The 18,635-nt window shown below is 34.2% G+C and overlaps 1 protein-coding gene across 10 annotated transcripts in view; it reads right to left on the reverse strand.

Annotated features, from left to right (window-relative positions):
- TENM3 (teneurin transmembrane protein 3) overlaps nucleotides 1-10,657 on the reverse strand; it is a 565,275-nt gene extending 554,618 nt beyond the window's left edge. For 6 of the 10 annotated variants that reach the window (XM_039336668.1, XM_039336662.1, XM_039336663.1 and 3 more), the window contains exon 1: nucleotides 8,800-10,657. The gene's annotated coding sequence lies outside the window, so the exon portion shown is untranslated. The remainder of the gene's footprint in view (nucleotides 1-8,799) is intronic. The other 4 variants (XM_039336655.1, XM_039336657.1, XM_039336656.1 and 1 more) reach the window with 3 other exon arrangements.
- Nucleotides 10,658-18,635: the final 7,978 nt, after the last annotated feature.

Below are 18,635 nucleotides of genomic sequence, written 5' to 3' on the forward strand. Positions count from 1 at the left end.
ACTATAGCAACAGGCATTAAAATCATAAATAGTGCAGTCACTATTGGTTAGTGGTTGACTTATGCCAATTCACCAAAACAAAGCCTCTTACAGCATACATGTAGAATCAACTTAATCAAGATTAAGAATGGAAACAACTCTGTACTAAAAGTACATAAACTTATTCTTTTCTTTATACTTCAAGGTAGAAAACTATATGGCTTAATCGCATTTTTCATATATGTGCTACAAAAAAAATACTTTTTTTAAAAAAAGAATTCTTATTGTGAACTAAATTTATGAAACTTGCATAAGACTGCACTTTATCATTATACTATATCAGAACATAAGATACAAAATATAATTCTCCAGAAAGTTATTTTACCTCAAAATATCCTAGTTCACATTTAAAACAAGAAGCAGAAATATAGTTAAACTGCATATCAGTTATGCGCAAATAATAACTAAGGCATAAAAATCTGAACTAAATCAATCCAATCCTAAAGGCAAAAAAAAAATCACTAAAATTGTTACCAAACTGTGACAGATTATTTATCTGTAATAATTTATCTTGATCCTAATACAGTGCAGTAATAGGATCAAGACATTTACCTGCTACTCAAATATTTATCTGCAAAATATGAAATTAAAAGGATACAACAAAAATACATGTAAAAACGCTATGTTCTCTATTCAGTTTTCCTCTAATTAAAATAATGCATCATGGACATGACTTCCTATAGAACATCTATTCTAATTTTAAGCCATTATGAAGGTCACTATTAAAATATTTTCAGCAACAAAGCTTTAGAAGTATAGTTATAAGTTATTATAGTTCAAGGTAATGTGTACATTTCTGTCTCTCTGTCTCTCTCTCTCTCTCTCTCTCTCTTTCTCTCTCTTAAATATATTAAAACAATTCTTCACTCACAAGCTAAGAACCTTTATGCTGCCATATTCAATTATAAATTTTTTCCATAGATAAATGCAAGTTTGTTGATAACATGTATAAAATATAACAATAATTATCCATCTTATACTAGATGAAATGATTCTATTATTTAAAGGTTTTCCATTTCAGACATTACAAATGGATAAAATACTTTATCCTTAATATATAGTTCTACAAACTAATTCAGTATTTTCAAGACCTTGCAACTCTCATTTAGCTTATCACAAAAAATTCACTTTTCCATTTTAATACATCAAAAATGCATTAAATCTTTAAATATTTTGAAATTATTAACATCATTACTTATTAGAGTATAATAAAACTTGGAATTCACAGAAATGTTAGAATTTATTATCTACACTTGAAAAAAATATTCAGCGGCAATGGCAGCAAGTCCAAATGGATTTAATTCTATAAGGTACATTATTACTGAAAGAAACATAGTTCTGGATAAACAGAAACAGAATACTAATGTGTGTGTATTTTAATTAGGCCATTTAAAATGAAAATTAATGCCTCCTCAAAAAGGTGAATTATATGATATCTTTAGTTTCCATTAACTATCTAACATAATCTTCTTGAACCCAGTTTCATAAAAATAGAAAAAAAGAAATATATAATTAATGAAAGTATAGTATGGTTATCTCTTCATATATTAACTGTACATGGATTAGAAAATCCCATTTTATCACTTAGCTTAAGAACCTATATAGCTGCTTCAAAAGTATTCAAAATTACAAAATACTGTATAAAGACAAGACTCCTGTGAACCTGTTTCCCATTATCCAATTAATACGTATTAAATCACACTAACCATAAAGTTTCCACAATTCATTCTGATAAATTAACAACTTTTTATTAAACTATTATAGATAAAAGAAAACTAAAACCAAAGTCTCACCTGAAGTCCTAATACTATAATCTGTCCTGTAAAAAATTAGCTTTTTCAGCATTTCATTTTATAAAATACTCAAGATAGATGGTGAAGCAGCATATGATAGTTCCACTTTCTAAATTTTTGTTGTTACTTGCCTTATGAACCAACCAAGATTAACTGTATATTGCATAGACTGTAATAGTTGCCTGTTAAATAAAAGAACTTTAAATTGGTCCTCTTCCATCACTGCACCCAAAATTAGAATATAAGATGCTCCTGACTATGTTGAATTTTACTGCAGTATGTCATAGAACATTGTATAAAATGATAATCCTTACCTCAATTAAATTTTACACAATACTAACAAATCGTAAAAAATGATTTAAAGAGAAACAATTGGGTTTCAATTTCAGTTTTGATAAATAAACACATTACATGTTAATGTTTTAAAAGTTATTTAATTTCTGATTTTATTGCAGGAATAAAGGAAGCTTGCATTATGAACTATAAATGCTTTGTAAAAAGAACATAGTAGTATACATTTTAACAGACTATCAAAACAACTACAATGAAGTAATTTCATTTCTATATCCAATTATGTCTTAAGTTATATTATCAATATCTATTTAAAGCTATTTAGGAAAATTAGAACAATTTCACTGGATTTTATTTTCATACTGAATGTTCATACTGAATTATAGGCAAGGGAAGACCACTGGTAGTTGACTCTGCACTTTAGTAACTATAAAGTGCAACAATATTTTGCTAAATAAATATGTCTAAACTCCAGTATTTAGGTTAATAGTTAAAAAAAATAGCTGTTCCATAAGTTGCAATTTAATATAAATGTCAATATATTTGGACATATAAGCAATTAAAATAAATGTTCACAGATACCACTACAATTTAGCAACAGTTAGCAAAGCAATAAAGTTAGTTTATATTTATCAATTTTATTGTATACAATAAAATTCAACCAATTTTGGTAGTTAATAGAGCACCACATATTTCTTCTATTTTCTAAATGAAATTAAGAGAGTTATTAATATTTTTAAAACATACAGAAAAAGTACCTTAAACTTATTCTGTCAAATAATTTCTGTTAAGAACAATTCCTTATATCATTTAAACATTAAAATTCACTATGTTTACTTTAAAATCTACAAAGTTATATAATGATTTGTACTGGGTACTTTGAAATGAAAAAGCAATACAATATTTCACAAAATCAACTTTGAAATGAAACAAACAGTACCCCATAATGTCAAAACCTATATGCATCTTCTATCCATTATGACAGTCTATAATTTGATGTCCTACTAGTGACTGTAGTCCGATTCCCACTAGCAATTACTTTAAAGTCTTCAAAGTCTTAAAGTCTTACTGTAAAAGCCAGGGCTATTATTAACATTATAAACATGGTATGGAAGATGTGATTTAGTAGCAAAGGCCACCAATAACTCTACATATAAACTGAACCAAACTCTTTTTGGTTCTTCGTTCATTCTATAAACCACTGCATTGCTTCAATTTTACTATCTAAGGACCAAAAAATTTCCTCACGCAAAAATGACTTTTCATACGAAAAAATACACTTGATTTAAAACGTTTGTTTCTTTATATCACTTCACAGAACAAATTGTAAATAAAACAGTGGTCTTTTCATTTACATAGTAACTCTAATTTTAAAACTCATAATGCTTGTAGCAATAGGAGCAATATGTTACAACTCTACTGTAACTTACATATTAAATACATATATGTGTTCAGTATCACTGGCATGTATGGTTGCTGTTCAGATCATCGCTTACTAATACCGTCTGATTAGAAGTCCAGCTTACACTCAGTATAAGACTGTTTAGCACACAACACAATATGGTTAAGTATGAATTAGGCAAAACTTACTAAAACAATTGATGACCCTTAGTCAACATGAAGGTACCATACATTAATTTGTATCAATTCCAGCATTTGTTTCTTCTACCGTCCCTGTGGTTTAACTTCTCAGCCTTGATGCTGGATGGCAATTGTTGATACACCTAACATCTCTATCTTGAGAAATGCTGACTCTCAACTCCCATAGTTACAGTTCCATTATATCCCATTACAAGCAATGGATCCTAAATTTTATTGCAGCTATTATATGGCAAATCCAACAATGCTGAAAGAATATCCTGTAAGAATCCAAACATTTATTCAGAAGTAAAACCTATTAAATTCAGTATGACATAATAAGCAAAGTCTGCTTAAATTATTTGGCCTTAGAACATATTCTTCACCTTTAAATCCATTATATTCTTTAATTATTAAATATTTTTATATAGCCATTCTTCATTGTACTTAATTCACAGAACTTTTCATCACTTTACATAGGATGTGTTTATTTACAGTATTTTTACACTGCCTATATACCATATTCCAGATGTTTAAAAACATAAAATAACATACAATAAACCACATCAACACAAAGTACAATTTCTGTCCCAAAATGATAAAACCTAAAAAATAATTAGCAGTAGGCCAACATTATTAAACTTCAAACACTCACTTAAATAAAACTATTTCCACAACTTGACAAAATGGGAGTAATGATGAGATAGGAACACATCAAAGTTGTTTCATCATTTAATAAAGCATTCCTGTATATGCTTACTCAGAGGTAATACCAGTTTAATTGAAAGACACTTACCCCCAAAAAGGTATGTACCAGATTACAACCTTAATGCTATATTAAGTATGTTATAGTAATTTTTTTTGAGTTTTCAGTTTCTTTTAAATATGGTTCTGAGAAAAGTAGCCTCTTCTTTATGTGATAGCTTAGTGTGCTTCTTATTAATATTTTGAAAGAGACTTACAAACAAGAAATGTTATAGTACTATAGGCATTTTAAATAATATTTATGATGTAAACTATATTTCAAATACAACAGTACTAGTGACTTCATTTCTTCCAATGAAGATTACACCCCAGTTACCTATTGATATTCTCAATTTATAGCAATATGAGTTAAAACAGTCTTCCAAAAAATGACTTATCTTTAAAGTAGAAACTTAGTGAGATAAATCGCCATAATACATGTTTGCATTGCACACTTATATTTTAGTGTTATAATTATAGAAAAGAACTAAAAACACATGATTGATTGCATAATTTCTAGGTTATTCAGTCACAAATGTTAATTTTAAAAGAATCTTTGTTCATATGGATATTTTACCATATTTTATCCTTTGTGTTTCCTTGTAATAAAACACGAAAGCCAGAAGTATATGCCATGTACAATTAATTCAGGTAATGCAAACATTATACTTAGTTTGAAGTTATTTCATGACTATTAATATAAGTGCTTCTTTTTATTTATCAAGTCTGAATTTAATCACTTTTTCAGTTTTACAATCCAATAGTATATGACCGCTAATTAATGAAATAACATCTGGAATAATACTATCAACTTGTCTTCTGAGTTAGGGTCATAATAAATGCAGAAGTATAAAGATTTCTTCCCCCTGCCCATGTCTTGATATTCACACAGAAAATAAGTAGTTAGATTTCTATGATCAACTTAATTGTTTTAACTTAACTGCATACTTTTATACCATTCATTTTTTAGATATTTTAATAGCCTAAATATTTTTAAGTAGAAACCATAGAATGAACAAAACATCTACCTAATAGGGAAACTCTAAATAGTTTTATAATCAGTTTATTTAATTGGGGGGGGGGGCAGGATGCTGTACATTATCTATATATTTAGTATGAAAAGAGAAAGCAATGCTACACATTTTTTTTATATATTTCCTATTGAAATACTGGGTTCTAAAGAAGTCAGTCAGGATTCATTTTCCTATTTTAATATTTATATGGTCTCTATAAAGTAAACTGCAGTTTTCCAAATATGTATTACTTTCCAAAATAAAATATTCTTTGACTTGTATCTAAAAAATATACCTCAATGTATATAATACAAAATATTATCCTATACCACATGATTGAAAAGACCCACATTTAGAAACATTTAAGTTATCTGCTTTGTTAGAACTATATTATTGAACCCTATGATTTATTTTTAAATACATGGATTTTAATCTTTCCTGGAAAAGCATATTTTAAATGAACTGTATACAGTTACCAAAATCATTCAAAATATTATTTGTAACCACGTACTGCCAGAGCTGAGACAAGAACAGAGAGAGAAAGAAGAAATATGCAAATTTCACAGCAGGAATGAGAACATCAACTATTCTTACTGTTTCTAGGAAAGAATAAAAAACTATATTCCTTTACCTTTACACTAATACACAATATCTACCAACATTGCAATGTAGTGTTAAAGTAGTTAATTTATGAATAACAGGTGATTTCAATTGCTGTTTTTATGTTCTTGGAAATGTTTATTTTGTGATAAGTGTAAGTGTATAGTCAGATTATCAGTTTCTTAAACTGATTAGGTTTGGCTTAATAAATCAGCCTAATTGTGAATTAAAGATCAACATAAACAAATATTAAACAAATTGTTCTTTCTATTAAAAAAACTATTTTCTCAGCTTTTCTATGACACTTAAGATTTCAGTAAGATGAGAATTGCATGACACAGCAGTCTGACGAAAAATCCTAAAATCTTTAACATTTTTAAACAAGTGACATCAAAATGTAACAATTTTATTATTATACAAGTTAATTCAGCATAAAGTATTTATGCATACTTTTATGTTATAAAACAATGTATCTGAAATGTACGCACAATGCAAACTATTATTAAGAAATTTCAAAATCTATTATTAAAAAATAACAGAAATGTTAAAAGTAAATCTTATTTTAAAACATAGTTTTTCAACTAGAAAAAAATGCCAGGCTCTTTTTATGTATCTATGCTGTCCATATTTAGCAACTTTCAAAACCAACTTCTTAAAAACATATTTGACAATCTAAATATGACTTTTAACAATTTTTGAAAAATGGTCAAAAACAGAATATTTCACTAAGTAGCACTTACTTAGCTATAACATTAAAAATTTTGTATTATGTTGAATATTAAGCTGCCACTTTAAATGCCATATACAACTAGGATAATTCAATTTTTAAGCATAACATTATCATTCTAAAGATAAGATAAACCTATCATATGAAAGTGTAATTTAACTTAAAGAGGCTACTTTTCTCAATCTTAAATGTTAAGAACCTTTATATAGCTACATCTATTAAAATAAGCTTAATAGAAACAGATGAGGGAAGAAAACAAAAACATCTAGATTTATGGAATTTATTTTTTGTGCAAATATTGTTTGTGTAATATATTAGTGATAAAAACTCATAAAAATTTTGAACATTCAATTACATGGAAGCTTGCAAAGATCTCAGCACTTTTCTACCACAACATTAAAAATATATTGCTTTTATCTAATTCTATTGAAAACAGCAGGAGAGTAACTGTGGTAACAATATATTAACCATTTTTTTCAAAGAATCATAGCTAAAGAGCCTTTCCTAAAGCTAAGTTAAATATTTGTTTGGTTCATCATCTGTACATTTCAAAGTAGTATCCGTATGTAAGGCCTTCTTTTCCCAAATCATGTATCAAACTTGACTTATACACTGACAAAACAGGAATCTTGTTTTATGCTTAGGATAAAATACACTGATTACTTTTCCCCCATATATCCTTGCATTATAACAACATTTAACTCCATGTGTACTCTTTTGGGGTGGTGCTAAATATGGCAGCCAATAAGCTTTTTAAAATCTCAGTATTCTTTAAGTCACTTGTGATTCTTTTTTTAAAAAAAATCAAAATGTCTGGGTGTATTAGTTCCAAATATCTTTTTTTAATCTTTAAGCCACAATAATTCTAACTTGATTTTTAAAAAATAAATGAATTAATAATTTACTAACTGGATTTTGAGTAATCCTCCTACATTAGTCCTAATCTGTCCATTGTTAGATAGATACATCATTTCCTTAGTCAACTTATTATTCTGAAATACAAACTTCTTCTGAAGGAAAATTCTTTCAAAATAAACAGCTAAAGGCTCAGAATTGGTACTTTTTCGGTATTTCCTTACATATAACCCTTACTGTACTGATCCCTATACATTATACACAATACATTTAAGAATTTTTCCTGTTTTCTAATATACAAAAGTTACACTCACTCTAACTTTATATTTATACTTATACATGTATTTCAAATTAAGCCAAGTAACATACACCATTCTGGTGGACACCACAGAGTTCAATCTAGTCAATTCAGTTTCTTGCACATGGATATAAGCTGAACAGAGTAACATGAAATAGAGTAACATAAGGTTATCTAGGTACTAGGTTCCTTGTGTACACATTTTTTCAGAATTCCTTCTGTGGCCTAATGGCTTTAACAATAAATCTAGCTAAATATATACACTAACATTAGAATTTAAACTACTATCCAAAGTTTAAAGAAATAGCTTTAACTGAATGTGTTTCTTTAGTCAATAAAATATTCAAATTCATATTAGAATAGCAGATGTTTTGGCTTAGGAAAGCAAACATTCTTACACTTCAAGTCTCAGAAGTTAGCCTCAGTTTTTATACATATAAAAATGTAAACTAACTGAATATATTGTAAAGCACAATAAGATCAGGTCACTGGAATCCTGCAAACAGCAACAACAGTTATGTATTATTAGATAGCCATATTTATATACAGATATCTTTTATGTTTTTATTACAAAATTTTAGTGTTTCTTATGCTGCATAATTAAGTTAACAATCTGTTAAATTATAGACTATTAAGTTTGATGCGAATAAATACTGCAGAAGTAATCTATATACTAGATAGATAATACACTTGTGTGTTTGACCACAGAAATATAGACAAATTAGGTAAAAATTTCAAATGTTTAATTTGGAAAATGAATAACCTATCCAGTGATTTGGTACTGTCTATAAAGGTTTGATATATTTTCTTAAAGTAAGAATAAGATACACACACACACAGCCAAAACAGGCTTTTACAAACCTTCCACCTTCTTCATACCCGAACATCCGAACTGATAAACTGGAGTGAAGGCAAACAGGATAAAAATGCTATACCAGTCACATTCATACTGTCATTATGTGGAACACCCCAGTCCAACAGCTCTGAAAGGTAGACTATAACTAGCTTAGAAGGAAATGCTTGGCGTGTGGCGACTGGAGGAGCTCAATTCAACAGCGAAGGACAACGTGCTGAATCTTAAAGTGCCAAATCCTCCGACTGAGACCTGGAGCACCGATGGAATAACAAAAACAACGCGGATTTCAACAGATGGTCCGTCCGGTCATGTCAATGCTGCTCCCTCGCTCTAGGAGTTGAGGAGATCAAGTTGAATTAGAGACCTCTCCAACACTCCCCGTTGCCGTTTTTTGGGAGTTTTCCTTTTCCATTTCAGACCAGATCTACACTTTCTACAGGTCCTGGCAATCCCTTTCGCCGAGCACTGTTACGCGGGCAGATCTGACACCAAGAGGACGAACCTGGGGGAGCTCCTTGCCCTCCAGCCAATCCCCCAACTCATCCTCACTTCTTCCCTTTTTCTCTCGGTCAAGAACTGAATCCTCTCCGAGCCCCGCCGTCGGCAAAGAGCCTCGGTACAAAAACCCAAGAAAACCGGGAGGGGAGGGAGAGAAAAGTTTCTGGGCAACTCCAGAGAGAAGAAAGCTCCATATGAGGCTGGTCGCAGCTAAAGCTCCGCCAAGCAGGCAGGATTTTAGGGCAGAGAACTGGGGAATGTTAGAAAGAGCCGCTCGGGCGTCCCTCGAACGCTCCCTCCCCCCCGCCGCTATTCGCCACAACTCTTCCGGTTCTGAGGGGCCCGCGGGCACTAGGACCGATAAAGAGCGCGAGACGGAGCCACTTACCGAGGCGCCTCAACTCGGACTTTCCCTCCTCCTCTCCTCAGTCAGCCCAACAGCGCCGAGGCGAAGGGTAGCACCGCCCGTTTGGTCGACCGAACGGGGGACGTCGTAGGGGAAGGGCAGGAGGGGTGGGAGGAAAAAAGAGAGAAGTATTGCAAGTTCCGTCCCCGGTCCTGCCGAGCCAGGGGTCAGCAAGGGGAAAGGAGCCTCCTCGGGAATTCACACTACACAGCTTCCAGGGCTGCGTCTCTTCCCCCGACTCGGGAGTTTAGTGTTGTTGTCACTGTTATTTTCGCTCATCCTCGAAAGAAGGGAGGTGTAAAGGAAGAGCACGGTCCCCCAATAAAGTGCCACAGAAACCGGGGGGGAGGAGCAACGGCAGCCAGGCGCATCTAAACCTAGAGCGGGGGGAGGTACCCCGAAGGGAGAACGGGTTCGGCGGCGGTAGCTTCAGCCCCTGCCTCCCTTATTAGGGAGCGAGAGAGGCGCACACGCAGGAAAGAGGCGCCTACCATAAAGCACGGGGAGATCCATCTCCCCAGCCCGGGCAGTGAAGAATGGATTTGGCCATTTATAATTCTCGGCTCCTCTGCTTCGGCATTTGGCAAGCTCGCAGCTGCTCTCCCCGCCTAAGTTTTGTGCAACGAGTCGCCTCTTTCGCTGCCGCCTCCTGTCATTTGGACTGAACCACTTTTGCGTCGCCCCCCATTCTCATCCTCGCCGCCTCTGTTGGTTAATACAAAGTGCTGAGTCTCCCATGCTGTGTCCAATCAGTGCATCTACTACTAGTGCCATGATTTAGGGGTCATCCATGAACAACACTTCACACTGATGAATGGCTCTTCGCAGCTTTCTGCCCTGATGAGGGTGTCTGCGCGCTGCTGATTGCAAACACTAATGAACTTAGACCGCTTCATTATATATTCGCCCACAATCGCCGACTCTCTCTCTCTCTCTCAAAAAGGGCTTTGGATGCGCCGCTTACTATTCGGACACGAGGCTGGTGCTTCTTTGTGAGGTTCCCCCCTCCCCCGCAATTTGATTTGTACATCCTAAGGGAAGAAAGGGAATAAATGGACTAAATGTTTGCTGTTGACTCGGTTTTCTCAGGGCGAGGGAAGGAGCTCTGCTATTGTTGACTAATACTTTCTTTTTTAGTTTAACGTTTACATTTTAATTCCCCTCGCCTGGGCTCTTACATAGGCTGGTCATGTTAGGTCAGCTGAGTTGTTATAGCAAGGGTGGGAGAACAAATGATTGCCCGAGAGATTGATGAAGCAAAAAAGTGGGCTGTAATTAAGGCAGCGAGTCCTCCGCGCACTTCGTGCTCCGTACTATATGTCTATTCAAAAATAAGGTCCGCGGGTTCAGTGAGACTTAATCCCAACTTAGAAGGAAATTAACTTATGTTTACTTGCAGTGCAGAGGTGTAGCAAAGGGGAACGTAGCTTTTCCCTCTCTCCCTACCGTATTGCCTGGCGCTATTCGCACCAACTCTCCCTTTGAAAAATGCTTGCGGATGAGCTGGAATGAGCGAAGTGAAGAATCCCTGTCGTGAACCCGTGTGCCTTTCCTACATCTGGACTCGGAAAATGAGCAAAGTTGGGCCTGGTTGGTACTTGAATGGGAGGCCGCGGGGGAATTCCAGGTTGCGTTTGGAAATAATATCCTAGAGAGACGCAACGGCCAATCACTTCCTGAAGTGGCCATTCTCTAGATCACAACTTGGTCGCGAAGTCAACAGGAATGTTGCTCACTCGAGAGTGACTTACCTTGATGGGTGTGCCCCGACGAGGTTGCTCCTCACGCCAGCCTCATCCTAATGAGGTGGTTAGAAAATATTTTCTTCTGAAATAGCGAAGCTGCGACACAGTGAAACGGGGCAGCCGCTTCTGAAGAACTACAATCAAAGTCAGTTGTAATTTAGTTGGTTGCCGTTTCTCAAGTTGCACCTCTCTCTCAACGCACGTCATTTTGAAAAAACCAAAGTATATTTCATCGTTCTTACGCAGGTTATAATGGTAACTAACCCCATTAACTTGAAAACAAAGACTAACATCTAAGCAAATAGGTTTAAACTTATTTTTACATCACTGTAAATGCCTTTGAAAGGACGGACTTTCCTCTTCGTGTTCCTACTTTGTCGCCCAACTCCTCCCTGGCCTTTTCCCTGTTGGAAGAACATTAGAGAAAGAGGGGGCCGGAAAACCTTCTGGAGAACGGTACATGTGCAGAGCAGGGAACTAGCTTCAGAGATCCACAGAACTCTTATTCAAATTCGATGTTAGAAATAAATGGAAAAAGGACGGTGGTGAGGAAAAATGTATTTGCTGAGGTGTAGTAGAAGTTCAGCAGAGCAAACTAAGAAAATAAACTGTTTTTAAGTTTAATTATGTTGCTCGGTTACGGCTTGCAGCAACAGTAGTAGAGTCAAGTCCGCCACTACTTTGCCGGCTGGGTAACTAAAGAAAAACATCGTTCTGACCACATATTACCTTTTCAGAGAAGGCAATCAGAAATGGATAGGACTACAGTGTAAGATTTTCAAGCATACGTACGTACACGGGCGCATGCACACATACAAACTACAAGCGCAAAATATGCAATTTTAACCACCACCACCCTTTCGCCAGTACGCTAAACACTAGAGAACTCTTATAACTCGAGAACAAAAGTTGTAGGCTTGCCAACTCGTTTAATTCAAAATAGTATTCAAATTTTGAGTGCTTGCCATGAGAGATGAAATAAATCGGAGACTGTATCCTACGCCGGTTGTGAAATGGAGACCCTTAAAGGAGAGGGGTGGAACAGGTGGAGGAGGAAGAGCCCCCCCCCCAGTTGGGGAAAAGCAAACTTCGAAGTTCCTCATTTAAAAAAATAAAAGTTACTCCGGAGCGCCCAGAGTCTTGGAACCTGAAAACCGTCGGAGCCTTCCTGAAAAAATCACTAGCGCGGGGAAGCATTTGAAGCTGCTGAAATTATGCTAAGAAATTTCTGGATCCCTAGAAATAGTTCAGGACGAGACTGTGGGGAGAAGCGGTGAGTGCCGGTCTCAGTGTAAAAAGGAAACCGCAGCCAACTCTGGAAACGCCACTGAGCTCCGGGGAAGCACCTTGTTACCACCACCTGGGCAACTAGATATGCCCTCGGTTCCCTAGCATTTCCCCGAATATTCCCGGGATTTTATCGACTGGTCTACAGAGTGCTATCAAGTAAGCCCCATTCCTTCTGCCCGCCCATCCCTGCAAGAGAAAAGTCTTGAAGTCATTCCGATAACGGTGCGGACAGACCAACTCTTGTGTCTTCTCGAGATCCCTCGGACTTATTCAAGTAATGCGTGGAGGATCGTAGGAAATGTTTAATACTGTAGTGGATGATGAAGCTTACCGGACTTTAATTATGATTTAGCCTTTAAGCTAATTTGAAGGGTGTTAAGTCACGTTTCTTTCAAATCGTATCTGGCTAATATCCTGTTATAATCTGCCAGTAGACGTGTCTAAACTTAAAACACAACGTTTAAGAAATATATTCTCGGCAGACCAAGGTGTACAGGCTGTTCCCTCTCCACCAGCATTGTAAATAAACTTGTATACTCTCAGGTAAAAAACATTCATTCTCTCTCTCTCTCTCTTTCTCTCTCTCTCTCTCTCTCTCTCTCTCACACACACACTTTTGTATAAAATGGTAAGGAGTATCTACCTTTCCTTTGACTTCAAGAAGTCATTGGAAGCAAACCGCAAGATTGGATGTGAATACATGTGACTATGTCTATTGGAAGTTACTTGTGAAATGAGAATTAGAAAAAAGAAATGCAAGGCAGTGGCACATTCTCTCCAGACTTAAAAAGTTACCTTAATATGTCCCTTCTTTTTGATGTGCATCTCAATCTACTATCTGTTTGAAAGTGCCTTGATCCTTTTGCTGTCTGTCTACTCAAATGCTTGCAGGCACTCTAATGCTTGTAAAGAAACCATCATATCTAAAATAGCATAGTAAGGCAACTCACATTGGAGGAAATTGTTTCTAACCACTAAGTTTGCTTTGGGGTCTGTGTCAAGTTGTGGTTAAAAACTGTAAGAACAGATTTCCTGGGAGCTAAAGAGCTCATGCTTGCTGTTGATAAGGATAAAGGATAATATTAAAACAGAAATGAAAAGGGAGGGGTGAGAGTCTTGGTTTAGATGCTCCATCCATCTTATTGGCTGACTATAATGTGAGTTACAATTCTCATTTGTTCTTGATACTATTAGGTTCATGTTTCTATATTCCTATATTGGATCAAACTTTTATTTATGACTTTCTTTGAAAAATTATAGCTAAGGTATATTTTTCTGTCTCCTCTCTAACCTTTGCCTTTTGGCATGTTTGCAAAGGTCTGAGAGTATTTCTCTAGATCTGTGGGGTTTCAGCCTGCACAAACATTTTCAAAACGTACTCTCTCCCTTCCCAATTACACATAACTGTTACTAACTTTAAAAGAAAAAAAGAGAGGAAAGAGGCAGTATAGGTGTTTGTTTATGCTTAATTGCAAGAGCATTCCTATGAGACAAGCCTCTCTACCTATCTAAAGATCTTGCATTAGTTTTTGACTCTGCCAGCTCCTTGTCTAATAAATCCTATGCATATCATCATAAAATGAATATTTCTTTTGAGAAGGCAGCAAAGTTTTAAGGAAAAAGTATGATTGCACAATATACACCAGCTAAAAAATGACTAATCTGTGATGTTATTTTGTATTACAATTTAAGCCAATTAAATCAATGAAACTTTAAAACAATTGTTCAGCTAGAAGTGGAAAATTAGTCATTAATTAGTAAAACATATATTAATAGATTGAGGTGCGATAAAGCAGAATTATACTAGTATGTTTCAGTGTACTGGAATGTCTAACTTATTGCATTATTAGTGAAGAATCATAAAAATGTATACAACAAAAAGCTGCCTATCATATTTCAAATAATGTAGATAGGACACACAATCATTGTGGTAATATTAGAAAACAAGTATTCTAGTCTGAATGCTGACAAACCATAAAATTAAATGGCTGTCTGCAATGAGGAATATGTCTTAATTATCTTAATTAAGTCCTCTATACACTGATTCTAGAGTCACTGAATGTACTGGTTATACAAATCAACCTTTAAATGGAGTCATATATTTTTTCCTACATTACTTTGTGTTACACTGCATACACAAGTATACTGTATAAGGTTGACCTTTGGAGAAAGTGAAATACTTTAGTTTCACCCAACAGTTGACCCTCTTTACTATGGATTCATAAAAGAACCAATCTGAACTAGTCCACACTCAGCATGAAAGAAGAAAATAATCAAAATATTTCTCCTGTTTTTATACTCATGTATACTGTAATAGACTTGGAAACCATGTTTGCTTTTTTAAAATAACATAGCTGTTTCTTCACAGTTATGACTTTAATAATTTTAATTATTTACTGATTTATCCATTATATACTTCTAGCTTTTCCTTTCATGAAAATATCCATGAGGCAATTTATTACAAATAATGAAATAAAATACAATACAAATCCTATTTAAGCAATGTAAATATATACTATAAAAGCTAAATGTAAAAGAAATCCAACTACAGAATTCCTAGTAGAATTCTAAAACCAAGATAAAATAATTTTAATAGTTTTGGGGTCATAACTGTAAAGCTCCTGCCACCAATCAAAAACAATTTGCATCTTTACATGTAAGTTTCTTAATTGCCCAGTCTTAAAATCTTAATGGAGTTCATGTATTTCAGGTTAGGTGAATATAAGACTTCAAAGGAAACAACCTATTCATTGGTAGAAACCAATTTGGATATGTATTTCCTTAAATTTGTATACCTGGAAGCAACTTTAACATGCTTTCTCACCAAAGACACTTTTATTCCAGCCACAGATATTTTAACTGTATAGTGTCTCATAAATGTTTGTATGCTGTTTTTTTTGTCATGGTTGTTAACTGATGTTTTCTTGAATATATTAATTTTAAAGTAAAGTATCATCTATATTGCTATATACCATGCTGGTCTTTGTTTTAATGAAAATGAGTATTGCGACAATATAAATAAAAGAATATATATATATATATATATATATATATATATATATATATATATATACACACACAAACACATACACCATTATATTCAGTGAATATAGTCCTAGTCCTATAAACATCAAAAAATGTTTATTGACAAACTATTAAAAAAATAGTTAAGGAAGTCCTTACATACGATGAGAGAGAGAGAGCATGTTCATGTGCATCTCAGATAAAACATATGTGTTTATGTTTTAATGGTGAAAGCATGATTATCAGCGAAGTCCTCAATATATACACTAATCTTAGAAAAATAGGTGTAATCTTTAAATCACATCTTCCTTTTCATTCTATATCCCCATTCAAGAGAAAAACCTAATTGTGAACATTTGATAAACATGGACCAGAGATCTCATTTTTCATACAGTTAAAAATGAAATAAATTTCAGAAGATCTATTGTCATATACAGTATTTTACAGTGAGAGCCCTGTTCAGATTTTCTATGGTGGGAACACAAAGTAGGTCAAGGAAGTAAAACCCATTACCCGGCTACTGATTTAGTGCATGTGGTGAAGTAACACAGTTCTTTGGGCAAATTGTTCTTGCTCAGGCTCAACCTGTGATGTTGAATATGGGAACGCAGTGCCACAGAGCTACTGCAAGGATTAATACAAAAATTATAAAACATGAATATGAAGTGTCATCATTCTTCATAGTTGAGGTATTAATATCAATTAAGTACAATTTATATTGTTATTTAATAGTAACTATTTATATTAATAGCTATGATATTGTATTTTCATTTGCATTCTTCAAAGTCCCCAAAAGATTTCTTTCAATCTTTTTAGATGAAAAAAAAAAAAAACAAGTAGCATCATTAGCCACCAGTTGTAAATAAAATTCTTGCTCTCACAACCCATACAGTGAAACAGGATTTACAGCAACAAACATACCAGCTTGACTGAAATGCCAAAAGGGAAAATTTGAGAGAAAACTAGACATTGTTATTTTGTTTTTGTTGGGCCTGAAGTATTATTTTAGCAACTGGTGAATTTAATAACATATTGTTTTCTACATAAAAAGATTCAATTGTAAATAAATAGGACTTAGACCTTCTGCTTTATTATCTGAAGCAATATATTCTGTTCATTAATCGCCAAGAGAACTGTTTCTATCTGACCTGACAAGGAATTTAGGAGAGGCTGCTTATGTTGCAATCCAAGCACCTTGGAAAAGTGATCACAGGGCCTTATCTGAAATATTTGAGGTTTCTACCCATTACACTTGGTGAAATCAAACTGCAAATATATTTTTATTAATACAAAACAATTCAAGTGTTCCTGGTAGATCAACTTACAGTGTTTAAATTGGGAGATATCCCTTGAAAGTTTTCAGCAAAGGAGAAAAGCATTCCAAACTATTTTTACTTATTTGTGCAATTAAAACACTCTCTTGCCCTAGGGGTTCATAAAGTAAACTTAGCTGAATACAATGTGCAATATCTGAAGTTACTAGTTGTGGACAATAATTCATTCAATGCAATTTATTTTGTGTAAGTAACCATTATTAACCCTAAAATTCCACAATTGGATCCTATTTTAAAATTTAATAGGTATAGCTACTATTTGTTATAGTTAATAGTACTAAGTTATGAATGCTGATGGCCTTCTACTGCAGCCTTAAATTGCCTTGAAAAAGATACAGTTTCTTTAATTAAAAAAGCTGCACTGAACTAATCCTGCTAGCAGAAAAAAAAGAAAAGAAAACTTTTAAGCAATCTCTTTCTGCACTGGGAGAGAAAAGCAGACAATACCATAACAGATCAGAAACATAAGCTATAGTGTGCAGCCAGGAGCACAGCAGGGAACTGAATACTGCTCCAACTGTGTCATTTTTTAATCCCCCATCCCAGTTTTCCCCGTCTGACCTCATGCTGAGATGAAGTTATCACAGAAGACAGCTTTACTCTTACCAATGAATCCAACCCTGGATCTGTATTATCCTTAGCAGATCAAAACACCGCTTTCATCAAATAGCATTATCTGCATAAAAGGCATGCAATTGCCTGATAATTTCACCCAAACTATGCTATTCATTTAAAGGACAAGAAGAAAAATGTAATTCATTCCTTTTCTTTTTCTTGGAAAAAAGAAAAAGTAACTTATACTTCACTCATGGGAACTTGTTTTAACATAAGATTTTGAGTAGGGGACCATTAAAAAGTTTTCTTCACCCCGTTTACTATTAATTATTGGAGTGCATCTATATAGGATGAGTGACAATAACATGGAGCATTCAGGAAGCAGGTAGTAAGAATGTGCAAGCCATTCTTGACTTATAATAGTTAAGGTTCCTTTAGACATGCTTTTGCTAACCCTAAAAATAACAAAATCACATGTGACTTATGCTGCAATTTTAACTGGCAGCCAAAATTCTTGTCTAAGAGATTGAATGTAATTAAATACCTATAACTATAAATCCTAATTATTGCAAATTCTGTCATATCAAATGGGCTTTCAATAACAAAAATAAGTTTTGAAATAAAAATGGTTATAAAATACCAGTATATCCTTGAATCTATAGTATATTAAAATAGTACTGTAGAAAGTTATCATGCATTCATTAGCATGAATTGATTATAAGTATTAAGGTGACCAACCGTCCTCCTTTTGGGAGGACAGTCCTCCTTTTTTGAGTTCTGTCCTCCCTCAAAAAGTGTCCTCCTAAATGTCCTCCTTTTCCATATACCGTCCTCCTTTTGGGAGGACAGTCCTCCTTTTGTGAGTTCTGTCCTCCCTCGAAAATGTCCTCCTAAATGTCCTCTTTTTCTATATTTGAAGACTTATCTGCAGGGCTGTTTTTTCCTCATAGAATGCCCAGAAAGCGTTCTGGGACCTTTTTTTGATGGTT

The sequence above is a fragment of the Crotalus tigris genome, unplaced genomic scaffold (genome assembly GCF_016545835.1).
Source record: "Crotalus tigris isolate CLP2741 ecotype Arizona unplaced genomic scaffold, ASM1654583v1 scf7180000017666.379230911805:20528666, whole genome shotgun sequence".
Lineage (NCBI taxonomy): Eukaryota > Metazoa > Chordata > Lepidosauria > Squamata > Viperidae > Crotalus > Crotalus tigris.